This window comes from Falco punctatus (genome assembly GCF_963210335.1).
Source record: "Falco punctatus genome assembly, chromosome: 6".
Classification (NCBI taxonomy): domain Eukaryota; kingdom Metazoa; phylum Chordata; class Aves; order Falconiformes; family Falconidae; genus Falco; species Falco punctatus.
This window is the reverse complement of record NC_137585.1, coordinates 16,635,647-16,659,839: the sequence shown is the minus strand read 5'-3', so window position 1 is coordinate 16,659,839 and position 24,193 is coordinate 16,635,647. Positions and strand designations below refer to the sequence as shown.

Sequence of the window (24,193 nt, the reverse complement as noted above, 5' to 3'; positions counted from 1 at the left end):
CGTGCAGGGTGCAAGCACTTGTGGAGGGGTCTTTGTGTCTCTCCTTTGTCATCTGACAGCTTCTGTCACGAGACTTTCAGCTGCTTAGAAGCTCTACTTAACACTGCTCAGTGTGTGTAGAGCTGCATGTTTGCCTTGGATTGTTTTGTTCTGTTTATTTTTTTTAATTTTGTGTTTTGGGAGGTTGGGCTTTTTTTTGGTATTGCATCCAAAAACGGTGAGTGCTTCCAAGAACATGTTCAGGGTGAGTTGCTCAGATCATGCTGATACCCTTACCAAGGAATTTCTTGGAAATACTTTAGTATCTCTCTGTGTTACTTAGGTGTTTGAAATGAAGAGAGGGAGGGAGCTACTTGACTATCTGGATACTTCTTTTTTCTCCTTTTCCTCCCAATGCAAATTCACCAAAACTCAGGCAACCTGTCAGCTGTGAGAAGAACTGCATGTCCTTCTGCTCAGCAGAGCATGGAGATTTGGATGCTGTGCTTGGCCCCACATGGCAGCTGCTCCTCAGAGCACCATCGCCCCAGGTCCAACACAGTAGTCGTGGGGCTGAAGAGGACTTTTCCTGCCATCGCCTATTTGTGGCTGCAGTTGTGCCAAGCATGAGAACTGAGGGCAGGGTTGTTAGGTTGGTTTTTTTTTTCCTTTTTTTCATGCTTCCTCCTAACTGTTTGCAAGCAGCAAAGAGAAGGGAGAAGCTGTCATGTATTATGGGTTGATCACAAATCACAAACATCATGGGCACTCAGGAGGGTAGGAAAGTATCAGGAGAGGGAAAAGGGTGGTGGGAGAAGGGACATCAGCTTGGAAGGAAGGAAAAAAGAGGTGGGAGCTGGCAGCCAGAATGTGATCACAGCCAGAGGGAAACAGGGCAGGTGCTGAGGTGGGTATCTGAGCCAGTTCCCTATAGTAAACTTGATTACTGCCCTCCCCGCTTTTATTGGTTTAACTAAGAAATTCCATTCTGAAATAACATAAGGGAACACAAAATATTTTTTCCCTTTTAAAATCTCAGATTTGCAGCTTACATGTTAAACGTGTCTACCCAACTGCCTGCATCCCACACCCTCACGTGCAAACCTTGCATGATAGTTGGACTTCTTGTTGCCCCTTTTTTTTAGTTTTACTTTGCATAGTATGTCTGTAGTAACATGATTCTGGGACTTACGGTGGGTTTTGGAAAGGGCTAGGATTAGCAGGACGATTGATGATTTTTGATGACGTTTGAGGGAAGCAACCTCAGCTGCTGCTTCACCAGGAAGGTACATTGTGCTGAGAGGGGTGCACAGGATGCCAGCAGGAACATGCCTTCCCTGGGGACTGCCTGGGGCATCCCTGGGGACTGCTTGGGCATCCCTGGGCTGGGAGGTGATGGACCAGGTGTGTGGATGGCTCTTGCCCAGAGGAGCTTGGATGGGGCTTTTTTGTTTTTTGTTTTTGTTTTTTTTTTGTCTGGGACATGAAAGCACTGGGAACATTCAAGGTCTTGAATGGAAAACCAGCTGTTGTCATCTTTTCAGCTTTCATTACGACAAATTGGCCAGTTCTTTGTTTCTCCTGATTTTGAAAGGCTTAGTTGACACTGGCCAGGTTTGACAAGTGATAACCAGGGAGCCTGGCTGTGTTCTCTTTTACGATTAAACTTATACACCGGCCCTCTGAAGTTAACAAGGCAGTAGCTTCCAGGTTTGATGTATCTGGAAAATATCAAGGAGTAGGTGACAAGGTGTGAAAGGCAAGGGCTGGTCTGAGCGGTGAGACTGCTCCAAAACGTGACGGGAGCAGGGGCTGGGGACAGGGCGGTCTCCACTGGCAGCAACAGCAGTATGAGCAGTGCTTGCTACAACTGGGGGTGGGCTGAAGCAGGAGCTCTGTCTTGAATCTCCCCAAGCCTTTCTGTTTGTCTAAGGGAGGCTCGGATCCATACTGCATAAAATCGATGTTTGTCTCAGCATGTTTATCTTCTGGCCAGCCCATACATTCGCTCCCAGATGTTCTGTTATCCCAAAACTGGAGATGCACCTGAAGTTGGCCTTTCAGGATTTGGAAGCTTTTCCGATAAAGCTGTCTGTCTACAAGTATTTTCAAGGACATGTCACACTCCAAAATCATGGTATTAAAAATAATTGCTTTTGAAATGAAGGGAGGGTCATGTGCCCTACATCAGAAATTCCTCTTAGTGCTTATTAATCCAGTATATAAATGTCATGGCTTACATCCACAGGGTGTTTATATTGAATTTTTAGCTGTATCAGTATCTCTTCAGAATAAATGCCATATAATCTGGTTATGAGCAATATTCTTAATTTAGACACCAAAAATAGGACATAGACAAATCTGAGTTACTGTAAGAAAGTAGGAGAGGAAATAGCCTTGCCTCATGAGCGGAGATCAAATTAAATGGAATCATCTAGTGTTTATTGGTGAGGCCAGAAAATTCAGTCTGTTTCATTAGGATAGCACAATGATTGCCGTATTTTTTCTTATCTTTGTTTTTTTTCTGAAGGCCTGATTCTCCTCTGGTATACCTGTACTGAGGTGTGTAACAAGGTTGGGAAACACCATTTCTCTTTTTTCCTTCCCGCCGAGCAGATCAGGGCTCGCTGATTAGAGGTACATAAAGTAGTAGGGACTTGGGCTTATCCCCTGCCACTCAGCCCCTGGTTTGAGGGAGATGTTTCTAAGAGACCAAAAGTGAGTGGCACTGATGAGGACAAGATGTGCATTTTGACAGCAGAATTATCGTTGCTGTGGCAAGTGAGCATCATCCAAAAGCTCAGACATCTGAAACACCTCCCTCACTTAACCAAGCCAATGGTCCTACGCCTGGAGGAGATTCCTTTTCTCATGCACTTTGCAGCTGTTTTTAAATAACAGCAATGAAAGTAATATTTAGATAAGCACCAGTAGCTAATAATAATCAGTACCTGATAAACTAACAAGGCTAATATTACAGGCTGTCCCTGCAGATGGATGACTGCGTGGCCACTGCTTTGCTCCTCACCGTGAGTGGCAAAGGCTGTTAACTTCCAGCAAAGTTGCTGCCTGTGTGCTGGGCAGGAGGGTGAGCTTCCTCCCAGACTCCCAGTCACTTCAGTGGAGGCTTTCCTCAGCTCTTTGACTTCTGAGGTACAGCCTGCTCTCCCACCCTGCAAGCTCTCTCATATGATAGAGCAGCTCTTGTTTGCCCTGATTCACTGAGTATTTTTTGTTTTGTTTTCTTTGTGGAGTCAGGCTCATGGGTCATAGTGGTTCTGTGTAACCGTAAGTAAATTTTTACCTGGAAATATCTTGGTAAAGAAGTTGGGTTTCTGTGTGGTGGTGGTGTCACACTGAACCAGAGTGATCTGGAGCAAGATCCATATTGCAAGAGAACACATCTTTGTTGCAGACTTGATGGGAATTTTGTAAATTCAGTATATCCCTTGGGCACAAACACGCCCACACCTTCCCCCCATCCTCACTGCCACTGTAGATGTGCTCTGGTAGTACCTGTCAGTGGAGAAGGATGGAAGATTGTAGTCACAATGATTGGGACGCTTGTGGAGACTTGCTCATGTTCAGTTTGTGGCAGAGGTCGTGTCTGGCAGCTGATGGACTGAAGTCAGTTAAGGTGAGGAGAGCTGGTATTTTACTGTGGACCTTATGACAGAGGGCTGATAGAGCTGAAAGCACCCACAGGTTGCACAAAGGTGGCAGGATTTGTATTTTAAGTTCCTGTTTTGACCACTTAGTCAAACAGGCAGCCAGTGTTAAACATGTTCTCAGTACCGTTGACTTCAGTGGCATTACGAGCTTGCTTGTCGTCAGACGTGGGCTTATGCAACTTGCTGATCTCAGGCTGGGTGCGTGTTGCTGAAAAGACCTTGTGCCGACAGGGAGACTGTCTCTATTTCAGGCTGTGGTTCAGCTAGGTTGTCAATCCCATTTAAAGGGCCAGATTATAAACACTGTGAAATGTTGAGCTGGTGTAAAGCCACTTTGCTGATAAGGAGCTGTTCAAAGTATTTGGAAAGGTCAGCTCTGCTGCGGAACTGGGCAGCCAGTCCAGGATGCACTCACAAGGTACAGCGCCAGGGATGTTTCGGCTGGTTTGCCTACTTGGTTTGATGCCAGGCAGTTGAAACTTGATGTGTCCTGGGTGTTGTTCTGCTTGAGGTCCCCTGGGCAATGGTGGTGGTAAAGCAGCCTTGGTGGTTCTGCTGTATGGGCAGCAAACAGCCAGCTCTGTCCACGTGCAGACAGAAAATAGGGTTATGTATCCCACCATGTGCTACAGCATTTCTTGGGAAGACCAAAACCAAGGTGAAGATGGCTTTGGCCCCCTTTGTATCTGTTCTGAACTCCCAGCATGAGATGAAAATGTCATAGGTGGAGGATGCCACTCTGCCACGTCTCTGGCTGTCTCGGGGAGAGCCTTGTTGACTGACCATGTTTCAGCCCCAAAATAGTCTGGCAACAGAGCAAAGGCAGTCTGCAGCTGCCAGCTTGCATGTGGTCACAGGAGCCTCTTTGTGCGTTTGGTGCTTTTCCATCCAGGACCTTGGCACAGATTTCCAGTATTGCTGCCTTCCCTTTCCTTTCTTCTGCTTCTCGTCCTCAGTACAACAGTGTGCCGCTGCTTACTGCTTCCCCTCGCGGTTTTAGACACTGTTGGAAGTTAGTGCCTTTGCGTCCTGTGAGTATGTCGGGTAGCCAGCCTTGCCTTCACTTCCATGTTCCTGCTCCTTTATAGCCCATCTCATCATTTCATTTAGGGGCCGCCTTTGCAGCTGTGCTTCTGTTCGCAAGACCTCTGCCAGCTGTGCTGCAGTGCTCTGGGCAGAGAAGTAGAAGGAGTGATGTGCACAGACCAGCATGAACGTGGTATCGTGTGCTCTGGATAGCTCCTGCAAGCGCTCATCTGGATCAGATGTCTGGTGCCAAGGGGTTTCTTGGTGCCTGGGTGGGGTATTAAGGTGTGCTTCCATCTTCAGTGAGTGGGGTGGTGTCAGCCAGTAATCTCGTCACTAAAGGTAGGTGCAGCACTGCTTTTAGCAACTGAAATAACTGCCTGTTGGGAGGATGGGAAAGAGAAGCCCAGCAACATTGCTACATCAGAAGAAACTCGTAGTGTAGTCAATTATGACGGCAAGAAACTGCGTGTGTACACAGCGAGTAGTAGTAATGGACTGCATCTGTCTCCTTTAATGCTTCGACTGTCTGATTAGTTGTCAATGTCTGTTAATTTCTGCTACCGCAAAATATGTACAGTTCTGAGGTTTGCATTATTAAGGGGGTGTGTTGTGTATAATTTACAGTGTATTATGACAGCTGTAGTGAATGCCGTGATCCATGCCAGGGAGTATTGAGATATGGCTGAGTTGCTATCTCCTCTGTTATCTGGAACAAGTTTGGAGCCCTGCTGGCGTTACAACCGAGGAGGAGACGTGTATAATCATGTTACTCTTGTTAGGCATTTGCATATGGCTCTTCAGAGCACGGCACAGCACAAGGTCGCTGGCCTGCAGCCACACCAGCTTCTTGGGATCTTGTCGGATCTTGCAAGCAAAGGAGCACCAGGCTGGGTCACAGTTCTTGGACAAGAAACCTCCAAGGAACAGGCTGCTGTTGCAGAGATACTGGAGACATCCTTGTGGTGCCGTGTGTGTTTGGGCAGGCATGCATGCTGGGTGTGTTTCTGTTCTTTTTATTGTTGCTTGATATTTCATACTTCAGAAGAGCACTGTATTGTTTTCCAGTGTTAGTGGGAAATAATACTTGATTCTTTTCTCCCCCATACTGTGCCCAGTTCTAAATGATTTGAAGATGAATTGCTTGAGATCTGTAGACAGGTATAGCATTGATTATTTACGAGAGGATGGTTGCTCAGTCGCAAGTTGACTATTCAGTCGTACTAAGTGTGGCCGTAGTAGCAGTGTAGAGCTGTGCTTGAGATTTCTGGGTGATATTTCTGTGTGGAGCATTGTCTTTTTCCCTACTGGTGCAAAGTTCCCACGGGTGAGAAGCTCCCACTGGTGAGAATTTTGCGGAGGTAGATGCACGTGTGTTCTACTTGGGTAGGCTAACCTGTTAAAATAGCCATGAAGACCAGAGTAACAGGAGTCTCAGCTCAGGTGAGCAACTTTTCACCTAAGCCCTTCAGGGCGACCGGTTTAACTAAGCTGGTTCTTTTGATTTGACACCCAATTTACTTTATCTTGATGTCTGTCTTCAGACAGGTTAACTGTCTAGAATTTGGCAGCCAGAATTAGAAAAGCAATGTATTTTTCACAGCATAGACCTATCCCGTGAGCTGACAGACTTCTGTGTTGCTGTCCCCACCTAAGCTGGAAGTTTTCTGCCTTGGACCACACTGCTGTAGTACCAGGAGAGCCTTGGGCCAGGCTGTCACAGTGTGAGGTGTTGCGTGAGTACAGAGCAGGTGGGTCTGAGCAACCAGGAGCACTGCTGAGTACAGCCTGAGGAGTGCCTGTGGTGTAGGAACTTGCCTGCAAGAGTGTGAAAACATTTCCTCTAGTTGGAAGGAGTATCGCAGCTGCCTGGCCGTGGCCTCTCAGTTTTGGTTTCAGGCCAGAAGTCCTCTGTCCCAGGATCTTTTGGTTTCTGCCCTTCCTCCTGCAAGCTCCCAGTGCAGCCCTGATAGCCGGAGCGCTGCCCTCTGGGCACAGGTCCCCTTGCTGCTCACTGAGTGTAGGGTCAGTGTTAAATGGCTCCTCTCAGGGTCCCCAGACACATGGCCAGATCAGACTGGTTTCTACTCTGCAGGCTGCCTTTGGGGCACGTGCTGTTGGGGATGTCGTAGGTACCTTACTCAGACCTGTCTCTTCCCTGCCAAGTACACACTCATGTGCTAAATCACTTCCCTCCATGGAAGATCACTTCTTCAATGTTGCCTTTGCCCTTCCACTGCTGAGCCCCCTGTTGCAGATACCTGAACACCCTCTGGCTCTCCCTCCTGGTTCAGTAGTTGGGCAGTGTAGGCAGCATGTGCAATGCCTAATTACAAGCTGCAAGGAAACACAAAGCTGGTCATTGGAGAGGAACCCCCTGAATGCTGGTGGTATCTTTTCCCAGTGAGACCACTGCTGCAGCCAGAACCTCCTGCAGCATCAACACGGGATGCAGGATTTGGCCCAGGGTATGTCCTCGACTGTGCTAAGTTGGAAGAGGGTGCCCAGAACTGGGAATGCTCTCCAGCACTGAAGACAGAGTTGGTATTGCAGTGTAGCAACAACAAGTTAAGATTTCTTCTCCTTAAACAAAGACATTTCTACAAATCCTAAGCAACTTTTGCTGGAGTAACATTAAAGTAGGTTTGCAGAAGCTTTGAAATGGGCACAAAAATGTCAGAAGTGTGACTGGATGTCAACGCTTTTTTTTATTGATAACTAAGGCTTGGTTTTGAAAAATGGGACACCATTTCAGTAGTTGTCTTGTTCATGTTACTTTCCTAAGTCTTTATTTTAGACACAATACTGCGATACAGGATATTAAACCCCTACTTTTTTGAAGTTTTTTATTAGTTGACAGTACTGGTTCAGGTCTTGCAGTCTGTAAAATGCAGCACATCACACTGCTTCATCTTGGATAGCTCTCCACTTTCTTTTTAAAGACAGTTTAAATAGAATACTAGGGAAGGGGAAAAAAACCTAAACCAGAGCACAGAAATGGCAGTTTAGTAGTATTGACATTTCTCGGAAAGCTGCTTAAGATTATCTCCTTAAAATGGCAGATTTTGCCTGCAAGACGAGGAGCAGGAACTGATATTTCATTAAAATACTATATTAAAGCCTGAATGCATTTATGATCCTTGAGACATTTGCAGGAAACGAGAGCTTGCTATTTGGAACTGTCAAAAGTTTTAATAAAGGGAAAAAAAACATGTCCCAAATGCCAGCTGCATGGCTCTGATAACTCCACTGCCAGAGATCTGGTTGTTACCACACAGAGATACCTGTTCCTGGCTTTTTTTTCTTTTCTTTTTTCTTCCCCTTCTTTCCCTTTTTCTACTTCTTATGAATGTACTTGTGGAACCTTTTAATGTTGGGTGTTGAATGAGAATTTAGAGTGATAAGAATGAGATAGAATGAGAAACTGGAGTGATGATTGCTGTTATACATAGTTAAATGTATGGCCAGATGGAATTTCTTCAAAAAATGTATGAAGAAATTCATGAAAAATGAGGGGGACCACTGCTTTCTCAAGGATCTGCCATGTGGGCAATGCTTTTTAAATTTTTTTTCATAGAATTGAGAGTTACTCTGGGTGTTTTTGTAGAATCATAGAATGGTTTGGGTTGGAAGGGACCTTAAAGATCACCTAGTTCCAACCCCCTGCCATGGGGCAGGAACACCTTTCACTAGACCAGGTTGCTCAGAGCCCCATCCAGCCTGGCCATGAACACTTCCAGGGATGGGGCATCTACAACTTCTCTGGGCAACCTGTTCCAGTGCCTCACTACTCTCATGGTGAAGAATTTCTTCCTTATACCTAATCTAAATCTACCCTCGTTTAGTTTAAAGCCATTACCCCTTGTCCTATCCCTACATACCCTTGTAAAAAGTCCCTCTGCAGCTTTTCTGCAGGTCCCCTTGAGGTGCTGGAAGGCCATGGTAAGGTCTCCTTGGAACCTTCTCTTTTCCAGGCTGAACAACCCCGACTCTCTCAGCCTGTCTTCACCAGAGGGGTGCTCCAGCCCTCTGGTCATCTTCATGGCCCTTTTCTGGACACGCTCCAACAGGTCCACATCCTTCTTATGCTGGGGGCCCCAGAGCTGAATGCAGCACTGCAGGTGGGGTCTCACCAGAGTGGAACAGAGGGGGAGAGGAGAATCACCTTCTTTGACCTGCTGGTCATGCTTCTTGTGATGCAGCCCAGGGTTTGGTTGGCTTTCTGGGCTGCAAGCACACATTGCCAGGTCACATTGAGCTTCTCATCCACCAGCACCCCAAGTCTTTCTCCTCAGGGCTGCTCTCAGTCCATTCTCTACCCAGCCTGTATTTGTGCTTGGGATTGCCCCAACCCACGTGCAGGACCTTGCACCTGGACTTGTTGAACTTCATGACGTTCACACAGGCCCGTATCTGAAGACTGTCAGGGTCCCTCTGGATGGCATCCCTTCCCTGCAGCATGTCAACCACACCATGCAGCTTGGTGTCCTTAGTAAATCTGCTGATGGTGCACTGAATCCCACTGTCTATGTCACCCACAACTGTGTTAAACGGCATCAGTCCCAGCACTGCCTCCTGAGGAATACCACTCATCACTGGTCTCCACTTGGACATTGAGCTATTGACTGCAATTCTTTGAGTGCAGCCATCCGTCCAATTTCTTAATGACCAAGTGGTCCATCCATCAAATCCTTGTCTCTCCAGTTTGGGACAGTGTCAGATGCTTTGCTCAAGTCCAGGTAGGTGATGTCAGTCACTCTTCCCTTATCCATCCACACTGTAACCCCGTTGTAGAAGGCCACCAGATTTGTCAGGCACTGTTTGCCCTTATGGCTGTCACCAGTCACCTCCTTATTTTCCGTGTGCCCTAGCATAGTTCCCAGGAGGAACTGCTCCATGATCTTGCTGGGCACAGAGGTGAGACTGACTGGCCTGTAGTTCTTTGGATCTTCCTTTTCCCCCTTTTTAAAAATGGGGGCATGTTTCCCCTTTTCCAGTCCCTGAGAAGTTTACTGGACTACCACAGCTTCTCAAATACAATGGATAGTGGCTTAGCCACTGCATCTGCCAGTTCCCTCAAGACCAGATGCATCTTAATAGGTCCCATGAACTTGTGCAGCTTCAGGTTCCTTAGATGTTTTTAAACCTGATCTCCTGCAGTGGGCTGTCCATCCTTCATTCTCCCAGTCCGTGCCCTTGCCTTCTGCAACTTGGGTGGTGTGGCTGGAGCACTTGCCAGTGAAGACTGATGCAAAAAAGTAGTTTCCTTTTCTCTCACCTCACAACATCAAGGAATTGGGCTTCTGTCAAAGATTCTTTACTTTAGCTTGAAAACTGGAGTTGGAAAAGTTGATCAAAAGGTAATTTGCTGGGTAAGGTCTTGTAACAGCAAGAGTAGTTGTGTAGAGCATGTTTTTGTTCCATTTTGGCAAGCGCTACTTTGGCACTTCTAAGAAGTTGTATTTAAGGCAACAGGTTTAATACTATCCATCTATGTTTTCCTCAGATTGTATTGCGATAGATCTTAGACTCAGAAAATGAGAAGGAAACCCTGGTGGTGGGGGTTTTTTTTGTTTGTTTTGGTTTTTTTACCTTCAGTCACTTTATAAGGTAAGGCATTTTCCTATCAGGGGAAATTATTGTTAATGAAATACAACATAATGGCAATATATTTTGTAAGGCTTTAATAGCAGTAATCTTGCACTTGGTTATGTGCAAGTGCTCCTTGTACTTACGCAGATTTCCACAAGCTTCAGCAGGGCTTCCTGTTGGACTTGTAGCTTATTTGCACACAGTATTTATCTTCAGCGATCAAGTAAGGCAGTTCCTTTGGGTAAAGCAGTTGAAGCGTGTAGTGATTTGCAGGAGCACCCAGCTTACGCAAATTTGAGTGTACCATTGCAGTGGCTGGTCTTAAAAGTTTGTCCTAGAGAAGTCCTTGTGTTGTAGCATTTAAGCAGTTAGAGCTTTTTTGTAGTCTTGCTTTTGGACTTCGCTGGAAACCTGCTAATAACAGCATTATTTCAGTAACACAGTATTTCCAATGTATTTCAGTACTTGCAAAACTGTAATATACCAGGAGCAAGCACACTCATGTTGATTGATGCATATTAATTCATTTGCAAAAGCAACAGAGTCTATCAACAAGACCTACACCTCTACAAAGTAAAATATCATGGTAGTTACACCTTACCAGCAAAACCTGAAGTAGGTGAGTCCATCTACATAAGTGGCAGATTTTGTGCTGTAAGGAGGATAGTTACCTTAGGGGTTTTGTAGTGCTGCTGGAGGGGGTGGGTGCAGCAGTGCACCTTTCTGTGAGCAGCTCATCACACTTGTGGTGTAGAGCTGCCCCCATTTCTGTCTGGTGACTGAAGGGGCAACCTCACAGAGCTGCTGAAATGCCTCTGTTGCAGCCTGTTACCATATGGTGGTAAATAAATGATGAGTCTCTGAGAGGAGCTGTACGTGACAGGGCCCCTGCATGAAGATGTATGATGATTTACATCCTGAAATAAGCAATGTTTCTTTTCTAAACATGTCTATTGTATATGTGAAGTAAAGATTCTTGCCAGATTTGGATTTTCTTTTCGTTTTAAGTGGCAAGATCATTGTAATTGGGGCCTTGGCATCACCAGTGTCCTCTGCAAGCCTGGACTAGACTGGCTCAGTGCTTCCTTTCCGTTTGTCAGAGTAAGATCCTCCTCTAGAGGAGGATCCCATCCTAACTGTAGCCAGGGAAACAAAATCTGCAGTACTTCAGAGCTAAATACACACACAGATACCCCTACCCCCCCCCCCCCCCCCACACACACACACCCCCACCCTGGAAACAGTACTCTAGTGATGGCTCAGTAAGCACGTGAAAAATACTCAGCCCCAGCAAAGGAAAATACAGGGACGGTAGGTTTTAAATAGTTATTTTCATAGATATATTATATATGAAGCAAAAATCAACCTTTTAAAACTTTGTCGGTGCTTGAGAGTAAGTGAGATTTATCTCCAGATAACTCCTGAGCCTCCATGTATACCACGAAGGATTTGGCCCCAGATTTTCACATGGTTGCTGGGAAGCTGCTAATTCATGGTGATGATGAAAAAATATAATGATTTGTCTACTTCTGTTTATTTGGGGTGGCTTTTTGGGGTTTCGGGTGGGTTTTTTTGGCGTGGTAATAGAGGATAATTTCTAAGATCTTCTTTTTTCAGCTGGTCCAGTGAGATCCTTGGTTGAGGCACAGAGACCTGGTACATCTTGCCAGCCACACCTTTTCTCTTTCACTGCAATTTTCACAGCATTTTGGGAGCCCTGTTGAGTTCTTCCCCTTGTCTTAGAAGAAAATCATTGAAGATGATCAGCTCACCCCTGTTAGGCTTCAAAGGTGGTGGATCTTTGTATTTCCTATGAACAACCTCCTCCCTCCTGTGGCCTTCATGGACTGGGCACTTCCACTGATCACAAATTCCCTCTTGATGTCAGCAAGACTGTTTGCATCCTACAGGTTAAACCTGTGGTGTTCATTGGGACCAGGATCTTCAACTGCAGGTGGGGCTGGGACTCTACCCTGTTTCTGTTTGACCTTTGATACACGAAGAACCCCTTCTTGGCCAACTGGTGTAGTGAAAATCGGTCTATAGTTAATATATACCTTTCTTTATACCTTTCTTTCTGTATACTGAGTCTTCCTCCCCCACCTGAAAGTTGGGAAACTGTGAAACACTTCTAATGTCTGCTTCTTTTAGCATCAGACGTCTAATTTCATTTGTATGTAAGTAGGAAAACTTTGAAGTGTTGTTGAAATACAAAGAGAAAGTACTTCAAAGAAATGTAACATTAAAAGTGTATCTGATCCCTTGAGGTTTTTCAAGTTTTATCTTGAAATTAGGGATTCAGAGGAGCATTTGTATGGAAATACTAAGGGTCATTAATTCATCCGAAACATTGAGTGTTGCCAGTCAGCATGGACTGAACTATTCTGTACTAGTTTTGATCTCAACATCATTGGCAGTAAGTAGTCCTGTATCCATCTCTCAATGTTGCCAGTGTCCATGACAATAAGAAGTTAATGTGGTCTCCAGCAGGGAATCCAAAGCACGACACTGCTACAGCGTGACACTTGGTCACTACTGTTACCTCGTGTCCAGCAGAGATCCCTGGATATGGCCAAATAAAAGAACAGTGTGTTAAGCTCCCAAAAGTTCCGATTTGTATTGGTTGCTCTGCTGGAGTAGGGCCATGGTGATCCTTGGTAGGCAACAAGGGTGCTGGATTACAGATTTCTAATACCTTGAACTTTGGGAGAGTTCAGATCTTGGCTCTGAGCTTTTTTACAGTGGGCAACCGCTCCTGTAAAAACATGCCCAGCTGTGCTGGAGGAGGGGGTGGTTGGTTTTCCTTTTGGCAAACAAGGATTCTGGCATCAAAGTTCTTAATTGCAGGAATTACACTAGCAGTTCCCAGAGTTCAAGGGTGGGGGTGGGGTGTGTACAGGCGGACTAGTGAGATGTATATAAATCATGGGCTAGGCAGAGCTTTAAATCCTAGATATATTGTTCCATGCTTGCTATCTATCTTCTGTTACAGTGGGGCTTCAGAAAGTTATAAAAGTATGAAGGTACACAAGAACTGCTTTTCCCCAATACAATATGAAACAGCAGTGAGGTTACCTTTGCTCATCTTATAATAACTTTTAATTAAAATACTATTAAATTACTTGCATTGTTTTTTAAGCTTTATTTTAATTATAGCTGTAGGTTGAGGGAAGGGAAACGGTTAAGCAGCATAAGCTGATTTTTTTCCTCTTCTATTGCAGCAGATTTATTTCCCCTCTATTAAAAAAAAAAAAAAAAGTCAGGTGATCCTGCTTCCCCTATCCACATCCCTTCCATGTCTTACTATATTACATATCACATAAGGGGCTTCCTGTGTTCAAACTTTCAGGATTTTCTTAGATCACATCAGACTTCCTTCAACAGCCACGTGGCTCAATAATATTTTTTTCTTTCTTAATGAAAACTAAGATCCTAGTGGAATTACTTCTCTAAGATCTCAAGTTTGGGAGAAATCGGATATTGCAAGGTTTATGATGTAAGACTGGCTTTTCAGCAGACTCTGGAAACCTGACTGGCATATCAGAGTTGTAGACTGGCTTAAACAAGTTGCAGATGCCTGATAATGGAGAGAGACAATTCAGCTCTTGCACAGGACAATATTTCTATGTTGTTGTTGCTGTACAATTCAGCCACACCTAAGTTTGCTTCAGACTTGTTGGCTTGGATCATGGCATCACTGGCCTGAGCAGTATGGGATGGTGTGTGCTAACCCTGTTACCTGAGAAAGCTTTGCAGCCCCTTGCTTCGGTTAGACTGCTCTGGGTACCCAAACCAGGTGGTTTGTAGGTGTATTTGCATTGTACTGCTGCAAATGAATTGCAAAGTTTCTTGCACTGCTCTTAAAAGTTATTTTATTCTCCACTTTAGTGCATTATAGCCCTGTCTACTACAGGCTGTCTACTGTTAGTAAAGACCGTAATAAACCACAGTCTATTGCTATATGTAATGAAACAGACATTTTACATTGTTGTATGTAATTAAAAAAAATACTGTTTCACACTTAGCAGATCATCTGTAGCAAGTAACCTCAGTCTCAGTAACCTTGTTATATCCGTAGGTAGGTTTGTAGCAGCTGCAATTCTGTCCCCAGTTGGGCATCAAACATGCATTGATGCAAGTATCTCTGAAGTTTCTGACCGCTAAGGTTTTTCTTCATCTCATGAGCTGCATCTTTGTTGTGAAGCTGGCACTTTCTGCCCATCTTGCTGATGGGGCCCTGGGTGTTGGGTGGGATATTTCCCCCTCCTACATATGCAGAGAGGTTTGGTCACAGTATGGAGAGTGGCTGCTCCCTTCCATCCCTAGGTCTTTCTTACTGGAGAAGAAGCAGAAAGAAGTCACCCCTTTTCCTTTATCTCCTTTCTTCCCAGCTTCCCTCCGCTTCCTGCTGCAGAAGAAAGGGAAGATAGTAGCGCTGGGACCAGGTTTGTTTCATGGTGTGTTCCTGCAGAGGTCAGAGCTCTGGCTTGATGCTTACCTGTTGCCTCCTTCCACCTTGCTGGTAAAAGCCCTCACACTTCAGTATCACCCGTACCCCGTGACTGTATTATCTGTGTAGCCCTCCCGCCCCCCCCAGCAGTGTTCCCATTCCCGAAGCACTGATACCTTTCTCTTGTGAGCTCCTCTGAGCACCAGGCACAGCTCAGCACCTGCTCCACTGAGTTTTTTAGCCTTGAGTGGTGCTGGAGGCCAAAGGGCACCACCACAACATGAAAACACCTTTGCAAGGTATCAGTCTGACTGGCTGGCCCAAGGGTAGGCAGGACACGGGGCTCCCCAGCCAAGAAATGTTGAGTATTAAACAGCGTTGCAGACAGAATATGGCTCCTTAAAATGGTACTGTAATAACAGGGGATTTGGGGGGATGATTTGTTTGCTTGCTACTCACCAGCACAGCATTCCGAAGAGAAGGACCCTTTCCTCGAGCTGAGAGCGCATAGCTTTTGTCCTTCATCTCTTGGCACTGAAACTTTGGTGTTGAAAAAGCAAGACAAAATCAACAGTGTTCTGCCCCCTGGCTGAAAAAATATAAAAAAGCTTTGCTTACTCCAGCGTTACCGAAATCCCTGGTTGTCAGACTTGGGACTGTGTTGTCTTAGGACTTGGAGACTTTATCTTGGGAAGGGGCGTGGGGGACAGAAGCCGGTCGAGAGAAAGTGTGGGAAGAGCAGTGCTGGGAAAAAGCCATGTCTGCGAGTGCCTTTTCTTCAGCCTGGCCTTGAACAAGCAGCTCTGGAGCTGGGCAGCAAATACAGGCTGTGCCCCAGGGGAAGGGGACGATGATCCCGAGGGGATGGGGAGAATGTTCCTACAGTGCTGCGCTCCCTGGGCAAGAGGCATCTCCTTGTGCTGCAGCTGGGTAGTGCATTGCTCTGCGGAGTCTTTGTCTGGGGCTGCTCTGGCTGGCAGTGGGGTAGCGCACATGGCAGCTGTCAAAACACAGAGGTGACTGCGTTTGCCTGTGCTTTCTCATTGACGATAACAAACACATGTTTCAGAATGTGTTTTGCATGTGAACTACTTGGGCCTTTTCACAGCTGAGAACTGATTGAAAAATGTGAAGTCTTTGTTTTGAAGTGCACAGTCCCCCCACATCTGATACTTCAAGAATCTCAAAGGTACAACGCCTGTTTTTAACAGCGACTAAAGTTACATGCTGCCTAGAGCAGGTCTTCTTGATGTAGACTCTGTCAGATTCCCAAATGTACTACCTAAACATAAGTTGTTGGCAAAGCTCCAGCATGAGCTGTTTAGTTTAGCAGAAAAGAAGGTGAAAAGGTCCACATGTTTTTTCAGGTGAGCAAGAGAAAACCAAAGTGAAAATTGCCCTAAATTTTATTATTTTTCACCTTTTCCCCCTATGTGTTTCTCTTTAAAATTTAGTCCTGTTCTATTACTTGGGAGGGTGGAAGTCCTCAACCATGCTGAATTCTACCCTGCTCCATTTTTAAAACACCAAGAGAAAAGAGATGGCAAATCATGCTGTATCGGGGCACTGTTGGTGTAATGGTAGTGCAGTGGTGGTACTGGCAACATCAAGTTCTCAGATACCATGAGTCTTTAAAAGACAGAAGTATCCCCACATGCAAAGCATGTACTTCAGAAATCACACTGTTCTTTTTCATGTTCCTCCTGAATGGTGAATCTTAAGACAGCAAAATCAGAGGCAATAGAAGGGGAAAGGTGTAATGCTGGGATTTTATATGCGGATTTTCCCCATGTAACAGTTGATGCTGCAGAATTACAAGGTTTTTCTGTTGTTTATAACAGATACGTATGAAAGTGCTGTTCAAGCTAAATATACTTTATTCATTTTCTGGGCTTTTGATGGTCGGTGCCCCCTAATTTTGCTTTGTGCAGTGACAGCATTGAAACTGTGGATCTGGAAACTCCTAGACCTGAAGGTCCAAAATCTAAAGCCAAGCTCTTTCAGATCTGGAAGTTTTGAATTTGATCTTTGGATCCAGCCCATTGAAAGAAAACGGCACGAGCTATGCAGTCAGATCTAAGCAGGGGTCTGTGCTCAGGATTTCATGGTTCTTAAGTTATTTTGAAGAACTACTTTTTGGACTCTTTACCAACAGTGTCTCTTTGTTTCGTAGCCTGTGTGGCCACAGTGTGTCAATAACATGTTGCTGGGGAATGTGAGGCATTTCCTTGCTTGCATTAGCAGTCTCAGTGAGGAATGAATATCTCAATTGTTTTCCTAATCAGTGGACCCAAGCAAAACGTGAGAAAATAAGGCATTGATTTCATAAGACTGTCTCAGGTGAGTGGTTGAAGGCATTTACTAAATAGTTAACCAGTAAAATATGAACAGCCTAAAGTGAAGTATACCTGCGGGGTTTTTTTGCAAGCCTCCATTTGACCTTGGATTGCTTGTCAGTAAAGAGTGAGTCTGAAGGGTGTTTGCAGGCAGGTATTTGTGTTACACGGCTGCTTTGCAGGTAAGGTACTGCTGCTGTGGCTGACTCAGTGCCATCCAGCCATCACAGAGCTCACTTGTGCATCACAAAACAACATAACCAGTCACCTGCTGTGTTTTTTAAATTCATTTCAATTACAATAACAAAAAAAGAGCTGCTGGAGAACAGGGTAGTAGAGATAAGGAATCGGAATGATTTCAATACTGCAGACCAAAATAAATGGTTTGTTTTGTAACTGGATATGAATCCAAGCCATAAACCTTGACTCAGAGACTTCGGGTGTTTATATAAGCTGTTTGTTGTGTATACATCTCTGCCCAGATATCTGAAGGATGCTTATCTTGTTGAGGCTTTGCTTTTGCCTCACAATCGAGGCGTTTAACAAATTTTAAGGCAGAATGCAACTGAGGTGGTTGGTAATAAAAGTTGTTGTGTGGTTTGAGGTTAGTTTTTGCCAGGTATAAAAAAATCGTATCTTGGAAGGACTTTGGTGCTTTATGCTCTTAAAATACTTTTAAGTCTTTTCTATGGCTTAATACCTTTTATCTCAAGACATTTCTTACATACTGTGGGATAGGCTTTCAGCCTCAGTGTGCTTCCATTCATTTTTATCAGTTAAAATAAATAAATAATGGTTGTTCTGTAATAAAGAAATAATGAAATTCAGGGAACAAAGAAAGGATCTAGAGTCAGGGAACAAAGGGACATTTGTTGCTTTCTTGTAGTTCTGTATAATATGAGAACAGCATTGCTTTGATGTCATTGACTAGACTTCAGCAAATTCAAGACATTTATTGATATATATAAAACCAAATAGATGTTATCAGTTTAAGTAAGCTTTTGCTAACATTTGGGTTGGTTTTTATTCATAATGGTGTTTATCCTTTTTGCATGACCGAGTGTTGGGGCCCTCGGAGGGTGCTGAACCAACGGACTGGTGGGTTCTAAGCCTGGCCCCACTGGGCTCCCACTCCAAGGACAATGCTCCTTATAGCCATCCTCCTGGAATGGAGGACTTGGAGGGGAAAGGACCAGCCAAAGGACGTGCCTCGTCTCAGCGGACCTCCTTGCCTCAGCCTGTGTGTAATGGCTGTCCGGCCACTGCAGTGCAGCCAGGGCAGCGTGCCCATGGCCGGGAGGGAGCTGAGCAGTGGTACCTGCCTCCACCTGGCACCTGGGGCCTCTCCCCGGGGAAGGGGGACAGTGTCTGAATGACACAGCTCAAAGCATGTTTGGGACCTGCCTAGTTTCCTGTCCCAGCCTCATGCTAAGATATTTCTTTGCATTATTCCCATTAAGATGTTTTCAGCGTTTCCTAGTTTTACTTTTCAAATTTCATTGGTTCTTGTCTTGGAAAACACCAGAGCAATGTATTCAACAAGGATCCATTTCCTTTTTTAATTTCTTATTTCAGGCCTGGAAGGTATGAAATAGAGTCAAAAGAAATGTTAATAGCTCCTAGTGTAAAGTAGCTGAATATATTAATCATTAAGTGTTAAAATGCTACTGACTGGTGGCACTATAGTTGAGTATCTTCAAAACATCCCATGAGAAATTCTGTCAGAGATTTAGATTGAATTCATTCGAAGCTGTTTTTTATTTGTGGTTGAAATGTATTTTGCAGATAAGTCTGCGTGTTTGTGTTCTCTTCTGGCCCACCAGAAAAAGCAGAAATAGATGTGATTATATGTCTGAAGTGGCATTTATCTTCATGAAACAACTTTACCTTGTAAAAATTGCTAAGGATGTATCACTTTAGTATTGTAAGGCGATAGAGATGAATCCGTAAGATGCTTCAGACCTGTTGCGCAGTCATCTTGTGTGTGTAGGACCAGGAATGCAGGGATATGAATTGTGGCAGCAGGGTGAAATTTGGGGTCTTACTTTTGTGGTAGAATAGTAAAAGATGACTGCAATTTATTAGCTTTGTTGTTGTATTTTTGTGGTAGACTGCTCTGGGGCAACAGCCTGCTCTTGGGCATCCTTTTTTTTACTCTCTACAGCTCTCAAAAACAAGCCCTAATTAAGATTTTTACTTTCTGTGTATCAAAATTTCCTCATTTAAGGAACATTTGGTAGGAATAGGAGAGCTGGGAAACTCAAGTCATCCATCTTATTGCATCATACAATAAAAATAACCTGTAGCTGATGCTTTCTTGCCAAGCACTTGAGCATTTGCAGAGCCTGTGCACAAAGAGGATGGTGAGTGGGACAAGAGGGCAGCCCCTGCCCTTCCCTGGAGAGGTTCCATGCAGGGCACAACGTGTCCTTTTGGCCTTCAGACCTGCTAGCAGGCAGCCGATTCTCTTCAGCTCTGTGAACCTGTGGGTTTTTAAGCATGGTGTGTTTGGCAGGTGGACATCCGGAATGAGACCACCCCCAAAATAAATAAAAATACCAGGTTTGAAGGTGTTGCCCTTAGATGCCTCTGTGTGTGGTGTTTGATCTAGGAAAGAGACAGCATCTGAGTGGGGAGACTGTAATTTCCTACATATGTGAAATGTTTAAGTGCTTTTTTTTTTTTACTTTTTTTTTTTTTTTTTTTTTAAAGTCTGCCATCTTAATTAAATGCCTGATTTTGAAATCCACATTCAGGCAGCTTTCCTGTTTGCATCCAGTGGACTGCAGTTCTCATTCACAAAGCCCCTTGGTTTTTTCTAGCTTTCCTTGGATTTATTTGCAGGACAGCTATTTTGTTTTCTCTGTAAGCTGTTTGGAATACATCTTCATAAGCACTGTAGCCAGAGGGTTTGTATGTCATTCAAAAATAAAAATAAAAAATCTCCACCTACTGAAAAGTGAACAGCATAGCCCTAGCAACCGGCTGGTGTGTTCAAACCAGAGGAGGGGACATTAAACAAGTAAGACCAAATAATGTCTTCTCTGTCACAGCCCGGGATGTGGTAGAAATGCCAGCTAGTGATAAGATTAATTGTAACTGGTAGTAGAAATAGCTGCATTTGTATTTTATTTTTATTTTTTAATGGTGGATTGTAAATACAGCCTTGATAAAGCAGTGCTTGTTCTTGTCGGCGTGAGCAAGGTATTCAGCTGGGAGCCCTAAAAAGGGGGTCTGTCCCTGTAAAAACAACACCCCTGCCCTACCTGGCGCTGATTGCACTCGCAGGAAGGTAAGTGTTGTCATTTTCTTGGAAAGCAAGAGAAAACTTATTTTAAATGGTCCGTCAGACGGGGTGCTGTCAGTACTTTCCTCCCAGGTATTTTCTCGATGGCATTATGCCAGGGGTGGATTTTGTGTGTCTGCCTCTCTGTCTCCTATGCTCACCTTGGTTTCTCATTCATCTGCTGTGTCATAGATCCATCTGTGTTAAAATGAGGATTGTAATTTTTTTTTTCTTCCCTTCTTTTCTGATTTCATGGATGAAAATAATTTAAACTGCTTGACATCATCTGAAATATTAGCAGTGCCTCATTTTCCTAAGGAGCTCCACTGCACTTCTCCAAGATGGATTTTTGTTCTTGTTACCTGACTGCATGATTTTCCTTAGTCACTGCCAACAACAAAACTCAGAAGCCTTGAGTTTTCTATTAGCTTTTATTTCTATTTGACTAAAGCCATAGAAAGGAAAGGGTAAAGAAAGGAACATACATATCGGGAAAGCTCTGCTGTGTTAGCAGTCAGCCGAGGCTGCTCTTGAAGTTTGTGAAGTCAGAAGCAGTCTTGGTGCCCTTCAGTAGGCACAGGGATTAATCCACTGGTGTTTATTGTCCTCATCCCTATAATTCACAAAGCGCTGCTGATTTATGACTTCTGTCTAATAATTGCCTGCCTTTGACTCCCTCTGCACCTCCCCTTTCCACCCTCTTCCTCCTGCGGTTTGTTGTTTTTTCTTGTTTTGTGCAGTATGGTTCTTTGGTCCGCTGGTGTATGAGGTCTTTGATTTCCCCCCTGCCCATCCGTTCCCCGTGTGCTGATGATGGTGTGCAAAGGATAAAAGAGATTCCGTGCCCTTACCGGAGAAGGATGCCTGCAATATTATTTTTCTATCACAGCGGTTTTACTTCCTGACTGCTAGATGTGCTGCAATGTGCTGGGAAGGTGGCCAGAGCAGGATGTGCTATTCCAGGCTAGTTTTCAATGACCACTTTTAGGACGAAATAATGAGGAAAATGAGATTTTATTGCGTTATCTCCAGCTGTTCAGCTTGGAGACTTTTTGTTCTTTTTTATTTCATCTCTTCAAGTTTCTCAGCTGTAGGCTTGGTCGGGCTGCTAACAGATGCTCCATGAGTGTTGGAAGGGTTTTTGGAGATCAGTGTGTTTTCACGGTCTTGCTTCACTAAATTTTGTCTTAAAATTTCTCACTGCTGCTCCTTTTGCAGTAGCAGTGGAGGAAGCATTGTGCAGACTCACGTGTCTCTTTCCTTGAATGTAGGGCCAGGTAACAGTGGGGTAGACACTGGAGGTCTCTTGGATGCTGCTGGTACCACTGCTGCTCTTGTCTGAGGGGTTTTTGACAGCCATGGATAAAACCAAGCAAGGAGATCTTTTTTTGGAAACATGAGGGTTGGTTGTGCCTGGATGAAGCACAAGGGTGGCGATTTTTCTATGCCTATGAGCCATGGCTTTATTATGCAAGTATAAATTAGTAGTTCCTTGCCCCCACTTAATGTCTTTCCTAGGCAGAAGGCGAGAAACAAGGGATGCACTGTGATCAAACGTGATTAGGGAGCACTGTTCTTTAGCACATTCTTAGCCTCCAGTAGGCTTTTCCTAGTACTGAGTCTTCCTCAGTACTGTATTCAATGCTTGATTGCGAGCTGCGCTGAGCTGACTGATGGCTGAGGTGGGAAGGCACCACTGGAGGTCTCCAGTCCACCCCCCGCCCCAAGCAGGGATGCCCAGGGCAGGCTGTGCCATGCAGGGTCCAGTCAGGCTGTGAGTTGCTCCAAGGATGGAGACCCCAAAAAGGCAGCTCTTTCCAGTGATTGCCATCCTCACAGTATACAAGCTTTTTAAGAACTTTTGTTTTAAATGTAAGGTTTTAATTATTTTTTTTCCTTTTAATGCTTCGGTGGAATTTCCTCTGTTTTAATGTTTGCCCCTTGCCTCATCATGTTACTGGGTGCCACTGAAAAGAGTCTGGCTCGGTCTTCTTGACTCCCCCCAGGAGGTGTTTATGCATATTGGGAAAATTGTGGGAACCCCTGATTCCCAAACATTAATTGACTGTTGTGGGTTTATGGGTGTTTTGCGTTGTTGGGCCTTTTCCAGTTAGAGCTATGAGGAATCGGTGGTTTGCCTGAGGCAGCAGCAGCCCTGGGCTCCCTCTTCGTGCTTTTTGCCTTCAGAGGAAAATCCGTCACAGACCATCCACACTCTGCGTTCATAGACACCCATACTTGAGCAGGACCTGATTATCAGAACCAGGAAACCCTAAAGGAGAAAAACCAAGATCGTCTACAGTGTTGTCCAAGTGAATGTGTTTGCAAAAGCTGCGTTTTGTGCTCATTTTTACCGGATGCAGAGGCACCAGACCAAACGTCTTGTAGGACCTGCATATTCTGGCAGATACTGTACTGCTTGAAGTTTAATATTTACGTTGTGTTTAAAAGTGGGGGCTTCCTCCTGGAAGGCTGGAAGTCTTCAGTTATGATGCTACTGCATTTTTTTAAGAGTTGCAACACCTTAACTTACAGGTATTTTGACTTTTTGAAGTTCTCTTGGCTTTTCTGACTCTGGCAACTAAATAATAAAGCAAGGCATTTGTCAAAGGTGCAGTAGTCTTTGTGCTGTCATTCAAAAGTTACCTTAGGGTTTGGACCGACTTTGTGTAATAAAAGTTTTGTTACAGAAGATTAAATGTTTGTTGGCATTTTAAGGGTAGTATTTCAGCAAAGCTAGCTGGCAGCCTCCATTAAGAGCTACTTCCCAGCTGGGTCAGAACAATAAAGTGACTCGTAGGAGGGAAAGCTCAGTTTATAACATGAATTTTTGGTTTGGGTTTGGTTTTTTTTTTTTTTTTAGTAGACTCTTTTCCAGGACTTATGCCAGAGATACTGTGAACAACTTTCTTAATTGCTTATGTTGGGGCAAATGTCAGCAGCATTGCGGCCTAATACAAAAACCAAATGGCAGGGTATGCAAAAGGTTAAAGCGAGTTTTCCTTCCTGGTGTTTGTTTAGCTTTGTTCCCTAACTGTATTTATATCAGAAGTAGTCTGGCATGTCTTAGATTAAAGCCATGGCAATCTGGGCTATTTGGGTGACTTGTGTGTCCATTGTGCTGGGGTGGAGGGACTGGGTATGCCTCTGACCTCTGCAGCTCTACTTCAGCAAGTGCCAACTTGTAGCCCATCGGGATTTCGTATCTACTATTTCACCTGCCCAGGCAGCATGTGGGGCAGGTTCGCTTTGCCAGACCCTGCTGGAAGCACTCCTCTGGGGACCACTTCTGACTTTCAAAAGTTTTAGGATATGATCTTTTGATATGATTGCATCATTACAGCTTGAAGCGCTGCTAAGCGCAGAGCAGCGTCTTTGGAGGGGTAGTCTGTGCATGGACGCTACATCCAGCGAGGCATGGGCGTTTGAGACCTCCTGCCTGTAGGCAAATAATTGCATGCTTGGGGTTTCTGGATTGTTAGACACCCAGATACCTTGGGCAAATGGTAAGACTCCTCTTTTTCTGTACCAACAAATTCTTGGGGAGAAAAAATACAGGTAGACGCATTGTTCATTACTGGGTTGCAGCTTCCTTTTAGTGATAGAAGACCTTTGTCTTCTATGGGATGCCCCCTCAGTGGTATCTGTGGGCAGGGGCAGGTCACTGGCTGACCAACAGTAGGAACTGGATCATCAGGTTGGTGCTTTGATTCTTTGATGCCAGTTTGTGCCTGGTGGTGAACGCCTCTGAGTCTTCCTGTGGTCAGCAAACGGCCCCAGTCTTCCTGCTGGTCTGGCAGCTGTGGTGTCTGCATTCAGAGAACGTGCAGTGAAATTAAATTCTCTTTTGCAG

General features: G+C 44.7%; 1 protein-coding gene and 1 long non-coding RNA gene across 7 annotated transcripts in view; one reads left to right on the top strand and one right to left on the bottom strand.

Annotated features, from left to right (window-relative positions):
* PPFIBP1 (PPFIA binding protein 1) overlaps positions 1-24,193 on the top strand; it is a 119,537-nt gene that overhangs the window by 39,777 nt on the left and 55,567 nt on the right. The window contains exon 3 of one of the 6 annotated variants that reach the window (XM_080392865.1): positions 14,660-14,713. The exons of the other annotated variants lie outside the window; for them this stretch is intronic. The gene's annotated coding sequence lies outside the window, so the exon portion shown is untranslated. The remainder of the gene's footprint in view (positions 1-14,659; positions 14,714-24,193) is intronic. 6 annotated transcript variants of the gene reach the window in all.
* On the bottom strand, positions 989-24,185 carry LOC308066054. The gene is made up of 2 exons (XR_013929007.1): positions 15,178-24,185; positions 989-14,676 (listed from the first exon to the last, which is right to left on the bottom strand). It is a non-coding gene; the product is annotated as an uncharacterized lncRNA (long non-coding RNA).